A 19,866-nucleotide genomic window follows, 5' to 3' on the forward strand; every position below is an offset into this window, starting at 1 on the left:
ACTCAATCTGATGCGATATGCTTGCCTGTTCGGAGAGTCGATGCTGGACGTTTTAACACATGAATATTGTTTGTGTAATGTAGTCATAATATTTACGCGGGGACGCAAGAGGAGTGAGGTGGAAGCTCCTCCGAACTCTGAACACAGAAACTCGGACTGGGACTTGAGATCGACTTCTGCAGGCACTTCTCCATCGAATGATCGTGGAATTGAAGTAAGGTGGATTTAAGGCTTTCATTTCACAGGATTACTAGTGATGCAGCTCTTTAATCCCCACAGCAGGAGACGTAGAGTGTTCGATTTGCATTATGTTACATAATATAGGACAATTAGAAAAGTTGAGTTCAAATTTGGATCAAGCTCTGCCTTCTTGCACTAAGTGACAGTTTACTTGGAAAATGGTTGTTTTCTTTTTTTCCAACACTGAAAAACCAACTTTAAGATCGCTTTATTGCTCTCTCACAAAATTGCGAGCGAGAGCTACTGGAAGTCGAGGAGTATAGCCTGAAACTGTTGACAGTAGGTTGGTTATTGTTCCCTGGAGATCTCGATAGCTGCAGCCTGCAACCTTTTGAATTCAGTTAGATGAGCGCGTGTTTCTGCTCGCTGTCGGCGTTATTGTTTTTTAGGGGTTCGTGACTGTTGATTTTGGCACCGTGGACATAAATACGAGGAGAATATATGTATTTTGGTTCGTGCGTAAAACCAGTGTTTGACGACTCCATTGTGCGCAAAAATCCTGTAATCTTTTCAAGGAGTTCCGTTTGAGGTGACACATTTTAATCAAACTCAGTGTATAAGTAAAATATCGCGCGGTTTATTAATGTTCCTACTGATTAAATTCCCCAGTGCCAAAACATAAGCGGGCGGTTTTCTTTTGTTCCAAGTAGTTTGCCCAAAGGGAAATCGAGAAAACAATTCTCTGTAAAAAAACAAAAAATCATTGTCAGCCCAAAGGTGATAGCTGTGCCAAGGTTAGATTTTACTGTTGCAGAGGAGATTTAGAACCACGGATAAGTGAATGTAAGTATTGTTTTAACCAGTGCCTGTTCGGCCAATCGCCTGAAGTGAGGGCCACACATTTATCAGCATAGCAGACCACCCAGCGCGCACCAGGGGCAGGCGCGCTCCCGTCCTCTTTCTGCCCACTGCATTTAATTACCGCTGATGACTTCATACCATTCTTTGTCTCACGCTCTTCAGAGTCAGGTTATTTGCAAATATATCTATATATACAAAAGCATTTATATAGCTGAGGGGATATGTCTCTTGTGTTTAAGAAGAAATTATCTGTTTGATGGCCTCTGCTGCGTATTCACACGGTGCAAAGTTATATATTTTCATAATGGAGAAATCGATTAAAGGTATTATTCACCCTCAGAATATCACATAGTACAAGCAGTACAAGAATACAGGAATATTATACAGTACAAGTACAAGAAATGTCCTTTTTTGTATGTAATGGAAACAGCGATTTTTGAAAATCTTTTTGCCCCCTCCTATGGACAGGTATGCAAACACACACACACACACACACACACACACACACACACACACACACACACACACACACACACACACACACACACACACACACACACACACACAAAACTGCCTAAAAGGTGGCATATTATGTTCATCATCACTGGGGCTGGAGATCCGAGGTCAGAACCTCCCCTTTGCTGTGTCGCAGACGAAGTCATGCACTTTTCCGTGACGTCGCATCTTGAAATATTTGACAGCGCTGCATCCTCAGGAATGCTTGTCCACTTAGGTGGAGGTACACCGCAGAGCGCACAGTACTGACAGGCTTTCCGGGTCGCTTCACTAGTATTTACTGAAACAGATTTTCGGTTGATCGCGTTGTTACAATAATCTGCTGACCTGTACGTAGACATTTTTTGTTTGTCACATTCTTACTTAAGAGAGCCTACTTTTCATAGGATCACACCTATGATAGATAATAATAATAATGAAAAAAACTATGTATGTATATAAAATGTAATTATTTTCCAATTCAGTCTAAGCAGCATTGCCATGTTCTTCAGCTCAGTCTTGCCACTGCGCACAAAATAAAAAAACAGAAACTTACTGATATCTGTTATTACGTGATTAAATGATAAAATGAGGTGCCGTGATCATCTAAGAAAGACTTGACATTATAAAGTTAGAAATAATTTCCTTGTCACGAGTATTACATTATGCCTACACCTGGCAGATCACAGATTTAAAAGAAGCGGAAGCTATGATCTTAATTTGATTTGGACTCTGAACAAAATACAAGCTCGGCGAGATTAGGCCTAAGGTGGAGAGAGACTCTCAAAATATTAGGTGCAATAACTTGGTTAAATGTTTCTTTCTTTAACTAATAAACCGTTTACCTCTTTAATGGTAAAGGAGGGTCACAGAGAGGCCGCAGGGACTTGTTTCAAGGAGTGTATGACAAGTAATCGATCAACTGGCTGTAAATTCGACCGACTTGAACTTGAAATAAGTTTATAGGCAAAAATTTCTAATACATTTTTATTTTATAAACAGTACTTGAAAACGGGAATAAGATATGGATAGCAAAAAAACCGAACAAAAAAACACATGAATAAATGTTTCCATTAATGTCGTTTGTTTGACCTAAACTGACTGCAAATCTGAGAAAGAAAAACACATTTTTAATTATTATGAGCTCGAATCAACACATAAAAAATAAGATCTAACCTCAGTCTCTCAGGGAGCTGAAATCAATTAACAAAGACATGAATGGCTGTTAATAAGAGAATCTGGTTCAGAGTTTGAATTATCGTATTTTTTAACGACATAGGTTTTTCTCTTTACTTTTTATTCTCACACCCATTTTATTTTTACGTGTTCTACAGAACTGAAATGTCAGCAACTCTTTAAATGCACAAATAGTGCCGAGCTCTCAGTTTTGCACACAAATGCTCGAGAAAAATGTAGAAAATAAAAGTGTTTATCTCGCATTTATAAGAATTCTGATAAATATTTAATGCTTTATTGACTAACATTAATAACCCAAATAAAAAAAGTAATCCGATTGAAATGTTATTCATATATATGTGGTTATGATGGGTTTTTTTTTTAAACATTTTTAAACAATTTGTATTCTTAACTGTGTAAGATGGGTTTCTGGCTCTTTGCTTCTGCAGTGTCGCCTGTAGTTCACTCAGCATTGTCACTTTAATTAAAAACAGTGTGTCCTAATGTCGGAGTGGGCACCCCCTCATCACTTTCCCTGCGCTGTAGGTGGTCGTGTATATTTTCGTTTAAGTGGTGTTTATGTGATCGAGAAGGGACGGGATTGCTAGCAGACCGCTGATTGCGCGCGTTGGGCCACTATGTGGATTTGAAGTGTATTTGATGGGCACTGCCGTCTCCAGTAATCAGCTGCTGCAGAAATGGCTTTATGATCATTTAATTTTCCAGATAAGATATCGGTACTACAAAGAAAAGTAGTTACCTCTAATCTGCTCATCAAGACATGTTTTCAATATTTTTTCTAACCTCATCAATTCTGACAGAGATGTCCACAACTTTTATAGAAATGTTTGATTTTGCTCAAATTAAAAGGATGCACACAATCGCGCTTCCGTAGGTCCCTAGAGTATGACACTGAGCCGAAGTTACTTATATGAGCACTACTGACAAATCAAAGGATAAATCAATGTTTCCAGCCTGTGCGTCATGCTGAAGATATCGGAGTCTGATGGATATAAAAATGTGTAAGTAAATCTTATCTCAGTTAATTTGTGTTACCTTTCCCTCCAAAAAGGGAGGGGAGGATTTATTTAATCAGAAAATTAAATTTTACAGTGCAATCATTTTAATTGGAATTCGTGGAAGAGTGTGGAAACACAGCCTTGCTTAGTTGTTTTAAGTTTCCCATCGGTTACATTCTGGTGTCACGTCTCACATAGAGACATACAGCCACCTGCCTGCATCCGCCTCACACCCGCACTAATAGCTGTGTTGTTATCAATTCCTTCGATTCAGCTTTATTTCTGTAGCGCCACATCACAACACGATTTATCTAAGGGCATTCTAGCAAAATAATAACCTTCTATTGTCATGGAAGGTCCCCTGCAGAAAAAAAAAATTCCTGCAGGACTAGAAGCGCAGAGAGGGGAGCATTAAAGGGGGAGAGCAGAGACAAAAAGATCAACTCGGAGAAACAGCAGACAATAAACATTGAGTAGGTTGGTCAGGTCAGTGACCTTATCCTTAGACTTAAACTGACAGCTGGGAGTCCTCCATAGAGATAATAATACCGTACAGCATGAATTCAGATTGAAACCATGAACTGAATGAATTTGTTTTAGTTAAATTAACCCCAGGCATCGTTAGAATATCTTATACTGTAACTGTAAAATTAGTACTAGAGTCCTTTAAGCTTTTGGTCATCTGGTAATTCATTTTAGATTTATATGTTGGATAAAGGAGCATTTTTTTCTTTTTTTTGTCATTATCAGTTAACAGATAAAGAGGTTATCATACCAAAGTATGAGTCATTGGTTTAAAAAAACGCTATTGTGAGAACCCCAGGCTGCTCAGCGACACTTCACACGCCTTCCCGCAACTGTCCCTGGTGTGCCATATTGTCAAATTATAGACAGCCCACTCCCACTCCTGTTTTCTTTCTTTTTCTTCTAGATTCAGTTGTTTGTCACATGTAAAAGCAAATTTGACCCTGTTTTTTAAATTTTTTTTAAATTGTCTTCTTTCGACATCCTCATGTCGAAGCATTCCTTTCAGACAATGAAAAAACAAGCATGAAAGCATATGTAAAATTCTTTCTGGTTTATTTTGTGATTATAAGCAGTACCACATAATTTGACATGAAGGACAGCAGTGGGGAGAATTTGGCAGGTCCGGAGCTTTCACAAATTCCTGACTTTCCAAATGTGGTTAGCACTTGTAGGGAAAATGCTTCATAATTTTATATACCTGTATATAGCAGCAAACTGGTGTTTCGGTAAGTTTGTAACTTTTTGGATGTGTGTGTGTTTAAAAAGGAAGTCAAAAGGGCAGAATTCAAAGGAAAGAGAAAAATATTATTTAAAAATGTATATTGCATACAATAGACACACAATATACATTTTATTTACAAAGTTAAAGCATTCATGGTACGTTTTTTTAATGGCTCAGTGGCTGTTTTCATATTTAGTTCTGTATTAACGCAATTTCTCTTATAAAAATATTTCACAATGTTCCTTAATATAGTCAATTTTCAATGATTTTCATGCATTATTTTTTAAATAATATTTTATTTTGGTTTCTTGAAAACATTATAATCAAAAGTTTAATTACAAAAACAATACATTGCAAAGCTTGTCAGAGTAATAGTAAGATTGGCTATTTTGGTGAATAAGAGATGATTAAAGCAGCAGTTACACTAGCAAAATATTGAATGACAGCATGTGATATTTCTCAAAGTTTCCGGTTTCCTTCAGTGGGAGTGATGGTGTGTGGTCTTCATATTTGTTTACTTTCCTTTTAGTAAAGCTTTATTTAAATGCGTAGAATATTTAAACTAGGACATACTTGTCGTCATCATGCATGAGTGTTCCTCAATAGTTCTGTTTTTTTGCATTTAAGTTAATTTAGGGCTCAGTGTGATTCATCCAAAGCTGCTTTGTGTGTTAATTAGCTTTTATTCATGATAAAATTATCTATTTGATTCAAAGCCTTGATTAAACGCATTATACTTGAAGCAGTATGATCTTTTGTTTCTTGTGTGACATTATCTGGTGGATTTTTTAAAAGTCGCTGCACATCGTTTTGTGCTCAACATAAAAATGACATTTTTTTAGATGCTTTCCTGCATCACGGCCTTACTATTTCTCTCTCTCCCTCTATTTTTTTAAAAAGAAAAGACTCAATCCCACACAGTGAGTTCGAGTCTGTTTGGTGCCCCACCCTGGAGTCCTGCACACCTCCCAGGGCCGGTCCATCATGGTCTGTCTAATGCAGGCAAAGACATCAATAATGAGAGCTGAAGCAGAAACCACAGCGGAGAACACAAAAGAGAGAGGGAGGGCGCACACAGGCCACAATTGGCTCTGCTGCAGGTTAGCTTCTTTGATATTGCCTTGATTTCAGTTTGATGGGTGCACATGGGGCGACATGGGTTTATACGTATGTGTTTACATAATATGTATGGTGTTTACGCACAGCCCACCGACTCTTTTTTTCTTTACTCTGAAGGGGGATTTTCCTGTGGCAAGCTGCTTCGGAAAAAGCAATTAAGAATTCCCAAACAGTACACCACAATGGGAGATATCATTTGTGCAATGTGTGTTCCATGTCCCTCACAGTTTTTGTCTGGAATGGGTTGACTATTTTTAATCTGCACATAACCGAATCCACCTACAGACAAACCACAAATTGAATGAAGGGGAGGGGGATGAGTGGGCACTGTAATTGCCTATTGTGGAGCTCAAACTCCTCTGTTCTGCCATAAACAGCTTTTGGTAGTTCACAACTTGATACCCAGTGCTCTTGAAATGAGGGCATATCCTTGTCGTCTGTGGGAACCCATTGCCAGGCAGTGGTTGGAATCAGTCAGGAATGCTTTGGGATGGTAACTGGATTCAGTTGTAATGCCCAGCTCTCCACAGCGGAACACTAGGGTGGGAAAAAGGCCGGGAGCATTTCCTGAGTGGAGGGGGGTCCCAGCGAAGCATCACGCGCATGGGCATCATGTGACAGAGACCCTGCCAGGTTTAGGCTGTGATCCCAAGTGAAGAGAGGAGTAGAGATGAGTACACCCGTTAGGAGAGGTGTGGTTGGTGCGGTAGGCAGTGCCAGGGAAATAAATGAGAGGACAGGGAGAGGCTGGAATGAAGAAAGAAGCTTAAATATTGTAAGTGCAATGTAGTGTAACCCCTGAAGGACTAGTCAAGAGCTCAATAAGAGAAGGGGGTAAATTGGTGGCATCTGTCTGAATTATTTATTTATTTATTGTGAAAAATGTGAATTAATTTGTTAAATAGCCTTTTTAAATTGTTAGAAATTATTTAGAGATTCATTTTTTGTGTTGAATTTTTGTATTTGTTTAGGTTCGCCTTCATTCATGTTTTGAGTTTAGCTGCTCACAAAATATGCAAAACAACAGTAATGTTTCATACAGCCAAATCAAATAAAGAAGCTCCTCCCTTATTCAGATGGGGTCACCACAGTGGGTAGCTCCACGTGTTTGATTTGGCAGGTTTTATACAACGGAGGCTTTCCTGATGCAATTCCTAAGGGATTTGTGTCTCTTCCCAGGTCAAGCAGGGATCTTTTTCTTGTTGGGCAAATGTGTAGATCACTGTGCTATGGAGAAGTTTGTAATTTTTTAAAACTGTGTACACAGCAGGGAGGTTTTAACAGCCTCATTGGCTCACCACCAGAAGTTTTGCATTTAATGAGAGGAAGCGTGCTTGAAAAGAAAGTGTCTATGATTTCAAAATGACCAGGTTATTAACAAACAAGTGTCCTCAGCACACTGCAAATCACTGCCCAAGTCTCCAAGGGGCAATGGCATCAGATTCGGTAAATTTTGGTACATCTGTTCACAATAAAAGGCCATGATCGCCTCTGAGTTTTTTAACTGTAAAAAATGAATGCAGTCCAACTATTTATTTATCTTTTGAAATTTAACCTCAGTGGAGACCACTATAAAGTGTGTGTCTGTGTGTGAAGGCAGATGCCTGTGTGTTTTGATTTGACTAAGTTATTGCTCTGAGATGAAGGGGGTGTGACCTATGTGGCAATCTGTGCAAATTGTGTGACAGAAAAACACAACAGAACAAATATTGTTGCACAAGAAAAAAAAAGAAAGAAAGAAAAGGAAAAAAATAGCAGTTTGTTTGTTCATTTCCCTTCCTGAATTTGATAATGCTTTCATCTCCAAACTCAACTGCAACAAACCACATTTTAAAGCCACTATAACGAAGCCAACAGATGTTATTTTAACAGTGTTTGTTTAAGCTCAACGCACCACTTACATGTTCGTTTGGACTTGAGAAAAATAAGAGTGTGAATCCATCCATCCGTCTGGCTCTGTGTCTGCTTTTCTGTGCAGTCAGTGGCTGCATCATTGTTGTTTTTACATGCTTCTTGCAGCTGCCTATGCCACTGATACATGTATTCATGTATCAGTGTATACGAGAGTCTCGCTGACTAAATATTGGTGTGTATATGTGTCCAGCCTGGTGCTGGCAACCAGACATTGCTCTCTTTGGCTTGTGTAAATGTTGTGGTGATCTTGGGAAGAATCTTACCTTATGGTTGTCAAAGGGCTTTTTATTTCCACCTGCTACCGGCCTCTTTCCGCTGGTCTGCTCTATAACAATGGTACTGCGAAAGCTGCGGAGTTTAAAGTGATTTATGTTAGACTGTATTTGGCCCTTCTTCAGATTGGGGCCTGAAAGGAAGTGGCTATCCCTCCCTTCCACCTTAAATACCCTGCAGGCTTCAAGAGCTGATCAGGACTTTCTTAGGCATCTCATTTTAACAAAGTGCCAATGTGCTCAAAAGACTAGCTGGCAGGTGCAGATAAACAATGTTTTCAAGACTTATAAGTCAATTTACCAGCACATAAAACACAATGTAGTTCATTTCTGCAATACACTCAAACCCAGATTTAGCCCCTCCATCCTTTCTCTAGCCATCACTCTTTTTTCTGGTCCTGTCATGGGGGAACGAGATACAGCCTCATCCCCACTGCATTCTTTCCATTTTGCTGAAGAGGAGCATGGCAGAGAAGGCAATCTATCACCCAAACTGTCCGTCCATCTCTCTCCCTAACTGTGTTTCTCTTTCTCCTTCCTCTAGGCTAGAGTGGGCAGGCATGCGGCTTTGGCCACAGGAAGCTGTGAATTCTTTGGAGAATGGAAGATGTCTGATGGAGAGACATACTGGCCCTCCACCCACCCACTCACCACCTCAAAATGACCCCTGACCCTTTTCATGTGTTTATATCAGACCGTGGAAGTGAGAAATAGTGATGAGTCACTCTGGCTGTGTGTTTACACTCTGGAGTCACGCAAGGAAGGAAATCAGCCACGGTCTGCTAAAAGTGGCGAGGTGAGAGAGAATAGCTGCAGTCCCGAGTGCTGCAGTGATTTACCTCAGAGCCAGAATTTGCTTCGTGTCATCTCTGCTGTGAAAACTTTCAACCTGCAGAAAAGCACAGTAGACCTTTGTGGAAGAAAAGGGCCAAAACAAGTAGTAGTCACTGGGGATAGGTGTGCGTATGAGAGAGAGATACGGCATATTTCAGGAAACATAACAGTTAGAATAAGTAAGATAATTATTTCAGCAGAATGCATCTCATTGAGATGTTACAGAGTTCTTAATATGTTGGACTTTTGTGTTTTGTTAGAGATGACCACGTTTAATTTAATTGCACTTTAATCATTCTCACACCTCACTGTGTTTAAACGAAAACCTACACTCGCACACATTCACTTTGTTTTTAAGAAGAGCTGTTTTTAAAACTCATCACTGCACATTTAACTGTGTTATTCATCTTTCACAAATATTTTTTTAGGAGTATTAAATAACTAACTAAAACTGCTATTACACTTTCACCTGGCATTGTTTTGAACCAGGAGTTTATGCGATTGAGTTTTTGCAGTCGAGGATTTTCAAAAGAAAAAACAAAGCAGCAAACATTTGAAAACCCTTAATTACTTTGCAGCATATTTTAACATTTTACTTGAATATTTCAAATGATCTCACCCTCCTAATTGTCTCCAGGTTGGACAATATCCCAAAAAATTATAAGATTATTAAAATACTTGATGTATAAATGTGATTTCTTTTATTTTTAAAAGCAAAGCAGATTACATGAAAGCAAAAAAGAGTCCATTCTAATGACTACAGCGATATACGGGTGTGAAAATATTTCATAAAAGTACAAAGTTAGCCGGGTTTCTGGGTGACATATTTTTACTGATATGCATAAAACAATTGAAATCTGAAATGTAAATTTCTGGTGGAAGACAAACATAACACTGTTCGCTGGTCTTACTTCATCATTGCCATCAAAACCAGTTGTGTTGTGCTCAGGAAGCCTTTATGTTCAGTGTACTGTAAGGTGTGTTTACTGTGGCTTCCACCAGTGTTTCAACCACAGTGTCATTGTTGTCCTCCACTGTGCGTGACTTTAGCTTTTAAATTGCACAACTGTTGTTTGCGAGACAGAGCTGTAGTTACTGCCGCTGTGCTCTGTAAATAAAAAGTGACACTTTATTTCTTCCTGTCATTGCACTGGTGCAAGTACCTTCATTGCTGACTGCACCGCGTATCCTTTTACACACCCCCGTACACACCGCCACAATGAGAGAGTCAGCAGCTCTTATTTTGGCCGATCTCTCCTGAATTGTAAGTCCTGTCAGGGGTTTTGATTGATAGTTGCATTTATCACCATATTATTAAGTAATCAGGCTCACCACAGCTGGGCCTGAAGCTCCTTAATTCTAGCTAAAGTACACAACTTCATGCTAATTAAAGGTTTGGTAAACCTGTTTATTTTCGTGAATTTTTAGAATATAGTTGTGTGTGTTATTATGTGTTTTAAGTGTGCTGATTATTGCATTTGTATGCTCTCAGGAACATTTAGAGCCAAGCTTTACTGCTTCATGTTCATAAGAAAAACTGTGAATAATCACATGTGGAGAGAAATAATTCATGCTTCATATGCTGCATGTAGAACGTAGAATATTCTGCATTAGTAAAAAAAATATCTACAAAATGACTACGAGGGAATGAGACTAAATTCTGTAAATAACACAAGAGGGTGAAGCAGTCTGTGTTCTGTGGATCAGGAGAGGTTTGGTCTCGTTTTCTTAATAGAGCCTGCAGTGAGCTGCATTTGTGTATTCCTGAGGTAAACACAGTCATGGCAAAGTGGACGCGCTGCTGAGTGTGTCCTGACTGGAGACAGAGAGCACTGTGGCACTGTACTTTCTGAGACGCTGGCAGCTCTCTCGAGGTAGGGTTAATTTGATGAATGGCCATTTGCTAATGGGCCATGTATTAGGGTGAAAAAGCTCCTTTAAAAGCCATAGTTTGAGTCGTTTCTATGGGCAATTTGATTTAGGAATCAATCAAGTGGCAGATGTTCCATGTTGCATCAGTCAACTTTGTCCTATACGCTTGCTTTTTACTTGATATGAATTGCTTGAATGACTGTGTGCAGTAATCAAAGCAGAACATAATTTCATATAAGTTAAAACATCAGTGAGGCCATACCTTGATTTTAAAAAGCAATTCGTTTTAGCTATTGTATATGTAAACTGAATAATGTTAAAAATGAAATATATAATCTTATTTTTTCTTTACCACCTCCTTAAGACTTTAGTACTTGCAGCGTTAAGTTGTCCACAGGGAAGAAACGCAAGCTGGAGTTCCAATAAAGTTAATTTATGTTTTCTGTATATTCTGAATTTTTTTTGTGCAGTAAGCTAAATACCTAAAGTGGAAAGACTGGCAAATATATATACATAAAGATTTCGTTGTACTTATCTGCAATAACAGTAAAAAGCTTTGTTCTTTTTTGTCTCTTTAATGCAGATTGTGTGTGTGTGTGTGTGTGTGTGTGTGTGTGTGTGTGTGTGTGTGTGTGTGTGTGTGTGTGTGTGTGTGTGTGTGTGTGTGTGTGTGTGTGTGTCGCAAAACTGTAATAATAGTGACACTAATAATTATATATAAAAATATTAAACCTATGGCTGCTGGTGTTTGTGTAATAATTGATCCCGTATTTGTTACTATGCTTCTGTTTTTATATGTTTTATGAAAAAAAACTGAACGGCTATTTTGCAAAAATTGACAAAGTTTCCATGTTTTCACCAATAAATGTCCAATTTCTGCACAAACTTGAAATGCTGGTTGTGCATTTTTGATATTTACCCTCCTTTCTCTACTTACAAAATCCACACATGAACAGACGACTAAATAAGACCTACTAATGGTGAACTGCAAGGCAAAACTTCAGTCAATAGCTTCTTTTTTTTCTACATACGGTAATCTTTTGCGTATGAAACCACTTAATCAGAGTTAAATTTAGCATTAGAGCCAAATTCAAGTGAACAACCACTTAAAGACCTTATGATGACTTCTCTGGTTTTCTGTGGTAGGGTGTAGCACACATATGATAAACATTGCCAGATACAAATTCAGAAATATTGAAGCTGCTGGTGGTCCTCATTTTTATTTATGTTAACTTTTTTTCCCAAAGAATTGTAGGTAGGTCAGTGTTTGTACTGTCCAGTTTTCCAGCTAAGTAGACCTTGCAACTGAATGACACTTGATCAATAAATAATAGCACTGCTTATCCGTGATATACAACAGGCTCGAGCGCTTGTGTTGTCTGTGACCTTGGACCTAAGTTTGGCTAAAAGCAGATTCACGCTGGCTTATCAGTGTTTCTGCAGAGGTCGTGTGAATCAGAAGAGCTCAGACATTCTTAAAATATATATTTTGAATACTGAAAAAAGTAGAAATGATCAGATGGATTGTAGTTGTACCGCTGAAATTAAAGCCGTTCAGCAGGAATCTTGAACATGTCTTTTTCATTGGTGAATATGTGTCAGTAATGAAGTGCAGAACTAGTTATATAGCATTATCTAGTTTAAAGCAACAAATACTCTGCAGTGTTTATCTAAAAATCACACTGTAGTGGATTGTACTTACAATCACTTCTGTCCTTAATATTAAGCAGAGAGTGACAGACACTCAAGATGTTAATTTTCCAGGAGGCCATGTGCCATTTCTCCATGTCCAAAACGCTTTATCTCAGGTGTTGGTAAGGACAGACTGAGAGACAGACAGCCACATGGTTCTACTTTTGCCTGCTAATTCCAGGGAATCAATCCTAAATGACACCTATGGGATACACAGAGTGGATTTCTCTCTGATGCAGATTGGTGGTGGTTTGCAGATGAAAGACAGTAAAATAAATAAAGTTGTGGCAAGCAGGCAGAACTCTTCTGTCCACACAGTACAACCATAATGGGATACATGCTGACATGCGGGAAGAAGTGGAGGCCTGCTCCTGTTTTCACCGCTGTTGCCATGGAAATGCTGATGGACTGCTGCTGCTCGTCCTAAATATCTCTGTTAACATTTGTTTTGAAAAACATTCTGTTTTTCGCTTTCAAAGGGTCGGAGAAAGTTACCAAACAAGTAGAATAATAGTGATTAGCAGAAGGCAGCTCTGTTTGCCGTTAACCTCTCAGCTTGCTGGTACTCTTTTAATCCTAAAACACGTCATTAAATCAAACTCAGCAGTATCAAATGGCTTTTTAACCTCCCCTAATTAATCTTTTCATCAGCTGCTGTGCCTGCGGTTGGCCTGAAGTAAGAATGGTAATGGTAAGGCAATCCTTGCTTGACTCATCCAGGCTGGGATCATACATGATACTCCTACAAGTTACTCCAACCTGCTTTTCCCCCCTGGTGCCAATGCAAATTCATTGTGTTGCACAATACAGGACATTTCACTCTTGTTGGGGTTTTTTTGCATCTCTATTTGAGCATGGCTTAAATTCAATTCCTACTGCTTATTTTGCTTATGTTGAACTGTATTTGTACTTATTGTACTTGGTCTGCTGAAGGGGAAAGTGTGTGCTCAATGCAATGGCTGTATATATAGGACTGTTTTGTGAACCATTTTGAAACCAGTCACCGTTCCATATGCAAATAGCATATATTATATCATGTAAAAATCTGCAGCCTCCAGTATGCATATGTTGAGAATGGACTTTTCAGAGACGTCAGACCTCTTCAACATCTACTTATTTATGCTATGATGACAAAGAACTAGAAGAGGCAACATTTAAAAACATCTGTCTAGGTAATTGCAAATTCTTGTGAGGAAAAAAAGCCATTTTAATTCAAGCCAAGCCAACTTGGGGGATTTTTATAGAACTTCATATGTGTCCATGGGGAATCTTTAAAACTGAAATGGACTCATTAAAAAGGTAGAAGCAGTTACACAAATGTCCCTCTTATTGGCTCAATAATTAGCAGCAAATAGCCTGCAGATAACAGAGGGGCATTATCAAGTTTTTGTCACTGGTGCCACTGAAGTGATTTATTCAGATTCTGGTCAACTCCCGTCTGATGCACTTTAACAAATCACAGCCTGGGGACTAGCAACCCCCCACCCCACTCACCTCTGTCTCCCTCTGACCCCCACACACTCACAGTGACAAGGTCTAACACTGCTATCACCCAAAGTCAAGCCATCCTACACTTCAGGCAAAAAAAAAGAAAAAAAAAGAAAACAGTAATGAGACTGTTATCTTTGGAAAAGTGATGTAAAAGCTGTGTCACAATGCTAAAATTGTTACCTTCATTCCTCATGTAAACATATTATTAACTTTTGCAAGAAGCCAAAAAGTAGACTCATTTATTTACAAGAAACAACATTTTATTATGAAAAACTGCGAGCTTTTTTTTAAATGATTAAACTGTCTGTGACCACCAGCAGTACTGTGTGACCCAGGGGCTCAGGGTGATAAGACCTCCATAACTCTACTTTATCCCCCTGCTCATTATCAACCTCAATCCCAGATCTGCCCTGATCCCTGAGGCTACAGCAGGACAGGCTGCTCTCTACCTTCCTCTGCCTGAAGATAATGCAGGAGACGCACAGGCTGAGTTTAACTAACGTCAAGCACTTGACAGCTTCTTTCTGTGGGAGGTATTTTCCAACAATAAAGTGTAAAGGTTGATGCGTTTCAGGTTATGGACCTATTGTCAAACAGGTAATTTATCATGGAAAGTGATTTAAAACGATGCAGTTATATTATAATCTCAATGGCTTTTGATTTTTAGTTTGAACTCCACATTAATGTCTGCTGTAAAATGAGAATTCGCTTTGAAGCTTTGATTTCTTTGGCTTTTTTGGATTCCGCATCTAATTATTATCATGATCGATGCAATGAAAAATATCAAAATGTAGTGCTGCTGAGGCTTCGGTGTTGGAGGATCCTGCTCCTCTCAAATTTGGCTTTTTACAAGGGGACTTATTGCACTTTGTATTGGAGACCAATAAATGTCAATAAATTAACACAGTATGATTTTTTTTCCATCTCATGCTGTTATTCCTGGACTCTTTGTCTGCCACATGGCACACCGCACGTACTTTTCATCACTTTCTTTAATCGGCAAAACAGCGGACTGTTTAAATGTATTTAACTTTCTTGTCCCTCGAAGAGGGTTTTTATGAATTGAACCACTGTCTTATCCACGAAACATGATTGATGTCTTTCACATTAACCTGCTAATATTGTGGTTTCAAAAATGTAATTTCTTGCTAAAGTTTCTTCTAATGGCGACACGTCAACATTTGCGTGTTTTCTTTACCCAGTCTCTGAGTCGCATTCAAATAACGTTGTATTCTGTGCTGGGTTTTTCATTTGATTTTTAGCAAGTATTCTCGGCACATATAACTGTGTGCTCTCCAAGAGCTGCGTGTGCGTCTGTTTTGGTGCGTCCGAGGATTTCCTTCAGCCTTTCGGCTGCTTTGTTTATGCATCCAAGTTTATATATGTGAGGGAGAGTTCATTTCAGCATGTCTGTGTGTGCATGCTTATGTTTCTGTGTGTATGTTTTATATTTGGTGTGAGAGGCACGGTGATGGACATGACTAAAGTTAATGGAGTTGCGTTCTTACAACAGTCACTTGCATACTCTCTGCCTGATGACCAGTCAAATATTTAGTAATATGATGACAAGGATATTCTGATCATGTCAGAGCTAGACAAACAGCTATAAATATATTGTGAAAATTCGATATTTGTAATGCTGTGCCTTGCATTTTTATCAGATATGCTCGTTACAAAAATAACCCAAGGGCAAGAGAGGAATGAGATGTCAAGAATAAGTGATTCATACGTTTCATAATTTTGCAGAGACAAACTGGAGCTGTAACATTCGTTAAATTGAAATTTCACCCGGAGACACAAAGTTTTGTGGTAAAAAAACAACCACCGCATAATTATCATTAAACCAAAGATGTATTTATGAAATGTTGAAATGTATGAATGTAATGAAATGTACCATGGAAATCGTAAAACTAAAGGGCCTTACACACATCATACTTCAAAGAGATGTTGCAAACTGCTGCAGTATTAAATATTTATTTTTTGACATACGTTAAATGCAGATTTGTTGCATTTGTGTTAAGACCTTATGAACAATTGCTTTGACTAAATGAAAACCTTTGCTTTTGACCATATATAAATATATTTTGTTTCAAATTGTGGAAGTAGAATGAACAGATTCAGAGTTGTTTAAAGGAAAGCTGCTCAGCAGTTATGCTGCAGTTGTATTTTTGAAGCGACATTGTCCGTCTATTCTGTTAGAGAGAAATGTGAAAGTGAAGGAGCGTTACTAGAAAGGGCTTGGCAGACACGGCAGAGCAAAGTAAAACCCTGGACAATATTCCTGCTTCATGCCTGAAAATCAATAACCCAGACTCCGTTGGTGAATGCACGCGAGAAAGACCCCACACAGCGGCAAACTTCTCCCTTTCCGCTCCCCCCCCCCTCACTTCTCAATCTTCCCCCTCTGCACGATTCGGTCTGTCCTTATCCACTCTTTTTTTTTTTTTTTTTTTTTTTTTGCTTCGCAGTTGATGTCTCTCTCTTCTCATTTATTGCACTCTTCAACAAGCTGGGTTGCAGAACACCAGTGAAAGGATCCTCGGAAATAGCTGTAAAATGATTCATCAGCTGGCTGACCTTTACCACATGCATGAATTTTTGTGAGTGCACGTGCATATGTAAGAGAGCAGAGCCAGGAGCTGGGAGAGGGCGGAGACCTGCAAATTTCTTGTTTTTAATTTCTGAATTGGCTCTTAACCAGGGGTCAAAGGTTGGCTTAGCACAACAACTGTGACAAGATAAGCACCTGTTTTCTCTGCTGCTAGAGGCCAGAGTTATCCTATTACCCGCAATATGTAAACCTCTCAAAAGACCTGTACACACATGCGTAAATACTGACGTAAATATGGGAAAACACCAGTTCTTCTCTCTCAGGGGAAAACACTAACACTGTCAACACCTTCCACCCCCGTAACTTCAGAGAAATCCAGTATTACCTGAATACAAACGCCTCATCAAGACCTTTGTTTTGAGTTGTTTGATGCTTTGTTTACCTCGTTAGTAGAAAATCTGTAATTGAACATTTCAGGATGCTCATTACACTTCACAAGTTAAGAGAAGATGCTTTGTATAAAAGGTACTGGCACGGATACCTCTGTGGGCACGCAGTTTTTTGGCCTGGCATGGCTTTATTTTTAGACACTAAATAGGCACAGCTAAACCACCTTTCTCCGCCACATTTTAGCACCCGTAATTTAGCCCACCCCTTGTTTATCCTCGTTGGGGCTGGCATAATCTTTCTGTTTTTCTGCTGGTGAATGATGAGGGGTCACCACGGCTGGACACGCTCACGGAGGTTGAAAGAAAAGGAGATAGCCTCTTGTTTTTTTAACAGTATATGTTCTTCATTCCCTCCATGTGAATCCATCACAGCGAGGCAGGAATAGCTTCATTAAGTTAACGATGGAGCTAATCAGACAGTACCAGCTGCTGCATGAGAGCGTACCATTAGGTATGAGCAATACAGCTGTATTGTACATAGCTGGAATCAATTCTGGCTCTACTTTTTTTTTTTTTACTGTGTCTTTAAGACTAGTGGCAGAGATGGTGATATTCCACATAGTAGAGTTAATGATGCTGAATCTGCCAATTTTCTGGAGTTCTGTGAATTCTCATTAGACCAGAATTGGCTCATGATGGCATGTCATATTTGTGCACTTGTCAAGTAATGCTGGCCAAAATCCCCCAAAGCCCAGAGACAGAGCACTGTTTAGGTGTCAGCAGAGACAGGTGGTGAACAGAGCACGAGAGGACTCTTTTCTCTTTCTCACCTTTTAGCATAGTTAGATTGCTGTTTTGACATTTTTAAATCCAGTAGATCTTATCTGTGATATAAACACTTTCTTTTATTGCTCTGCTAGTACTCCACAAAGTGAATAAAGAAGCTTTTATGCTATGTGTTTGCTTTCCTTTTCATTTCTTATTATATGTCACGTTCTCTTAGAGTTAGGCACTTATTTTCTGCTGCAGAGAGTGTGCGCAAGTTGCTACTGAGCCAGTGGTCACTGTGTGTGGTAGCCAGCCAAAGAGCAACTATGTGTATCTGACAGGCAGCGATGCTAATCCATACTTGAGTAAAGGCTCATGTTACACTATGGGTTTTTCTAGGCTGCACTTATCTTTGTGGTGTTTGTGTGCGTGTAAATGTCTCCCCTTGCCGTTCACTGTTAATTAGATATGGTGATGTGAGTATGTTGCAGGCTTGCATGATCAAACGCAGTGGGCTGAATGTGAAACCGTACAGGGACGAGGGGAAGCAGTCACGAAAGCTGTCTTGGCAGTCATGTGTGCGAGTGCCTTTGCTGTGAGCTTGGAGGGAATGCTGTCTGAATGCTCTGGCCTTTCACTAAGCCTGGGCTTTCTGCTGTATTAATTACCCTCCGCAAAGTCTGATTTCTTGGCCCTGCGCTCTGAGACCGAGGCCTTGACACTCGACTCTTCGCTTTGTACTGCCCATAAGGATTGAGTCAGCATGGTTTTCCTCAATGTGTGGTTTCAGATGTGTGTGAATACACGAGGAGGAAACTAGTACGATTTGACGTGCGTATGGTTGAGGGAGAGTTGAGCGGAGGGGGAGGTTGGGAGGGAAGGAGAGAGCGGTTGGGCTGCCTGCATCTGTGTGTGTGTGTAACAGCTAAAACTGGCAGACCTGATAAGAGGGGTCGGTCCAAATGAATGGGGGTCAATGCTGGATTGGTGTAGGGACTCAGTCTGGTTAAGAGAGGCAGGGGTCCCATAGGTCACAGAGTCACACAGACAGGGTGTGTAGCCTTGCATTGTTCTGCAGCAGAATAGTGTGGTGTGTGTGTAAGAATGACAGTGTGTCATGATGAAAATACTTTCTCACAATTGTCTGTAAGAAAGTGTGCGCTCATGAATTTTATGGTCAAAGTATTAGCAACCTGACAACGCATATAAACTCTGTGCATGCTACTTTGCAGTATACGTGTAAAACTGAATGGACCGACTGTGAGGTTGCAGGTCAGAGTGATGAACTGTCGAAAAGGCCTCACGCTGCTTTTACTGCCTCTTCTGTGTAGCTCACAAGGCTGCAGGGACCAGGGAAAGGACACTTAGCCGAGAGTGAAATCATCGTATTTTCCTTTTTACACTATCATTAGGAAATGCGGCTGGATTTTCACAAGGTGTGTGAACCCTGACTGTATTAGTTTGACCTTCTGGTTTAGTGAGAAAATGTCAGGACAGAAAACAAAAAAACACTGAAGTATGCTGGGAAGTTGTTTGTCTTTTGTGCGCATGGGGCAAGTGTGGAAATATTGTGAAACCAGATGTTACTTCTATAATTCTGCGAGTCTCTGCTTTTCTGCAGCGATGCTCTTTGTGTGTGTCATGTTAGCTCAAGACTGGCAGTACCACTTTAATGACCTAAAGCTTAAAGTCTTGAACCGGGACAATTTTGCCATTATAGCCCTGTCTCTCTCACACAGAGCTTTTGCTTGAGTGCTCTTGTTACTGGGGGGAATCTGTCAGTGTGACGCAGTGCTGGTTTGTCTTGGCGGCCACTATACTGCTATGGGATACAGATGTTAACGGTCTCTGTGTGTGTTTCTCAATTAAAGCATTAATCCAAATCAACCCAAATGATCGCACACAGCGCAACGACAACCAGGGAGGCCCCTTGTACTTTCTTTCTCCTTTTCTCGCCTGCTTTACATTTCTATCTTCCCTTTCT

General features: G+C 39.7%; 1 long non-coding RNA gene across 1 annotated transcript; it reads left to right on the forward strand.

The window, feature by feature from the left end:
- The first annotated feature begins 26 nt into the window (after window positions 1–26).
- On the forward strand, window positions 27–11,678 carry LOC308398967. The gene is made up of 3 exons (XR_013972047.1): window positions 27–214; window positions 5,881–6,080; window positions 8,830–11,678. It is a non-coding gene; the product is annotated as an uncharacterized lncRNA (long non-coding RNA).
- The last annotated feature ends 8,188 nt before the right edge of the window (window positions 11,679–19,866 follow it).

The sequence above is a fragment of the Rhamphochromis sp. 'chilingali' genome (assembly GCF_963969265.1).
Source record: "Rhamphochromis sp. 'chilingali' genome assembly, chromosome: 6".
Taxonomy (NCBI): domain Eukaryota; kingdom Metazoa; phylum Chordata; class Actinopteri; order Cichliformes; family Cichlidae; genus Rhamphochromis; species Rhamphochromis sp. 'chilingali'.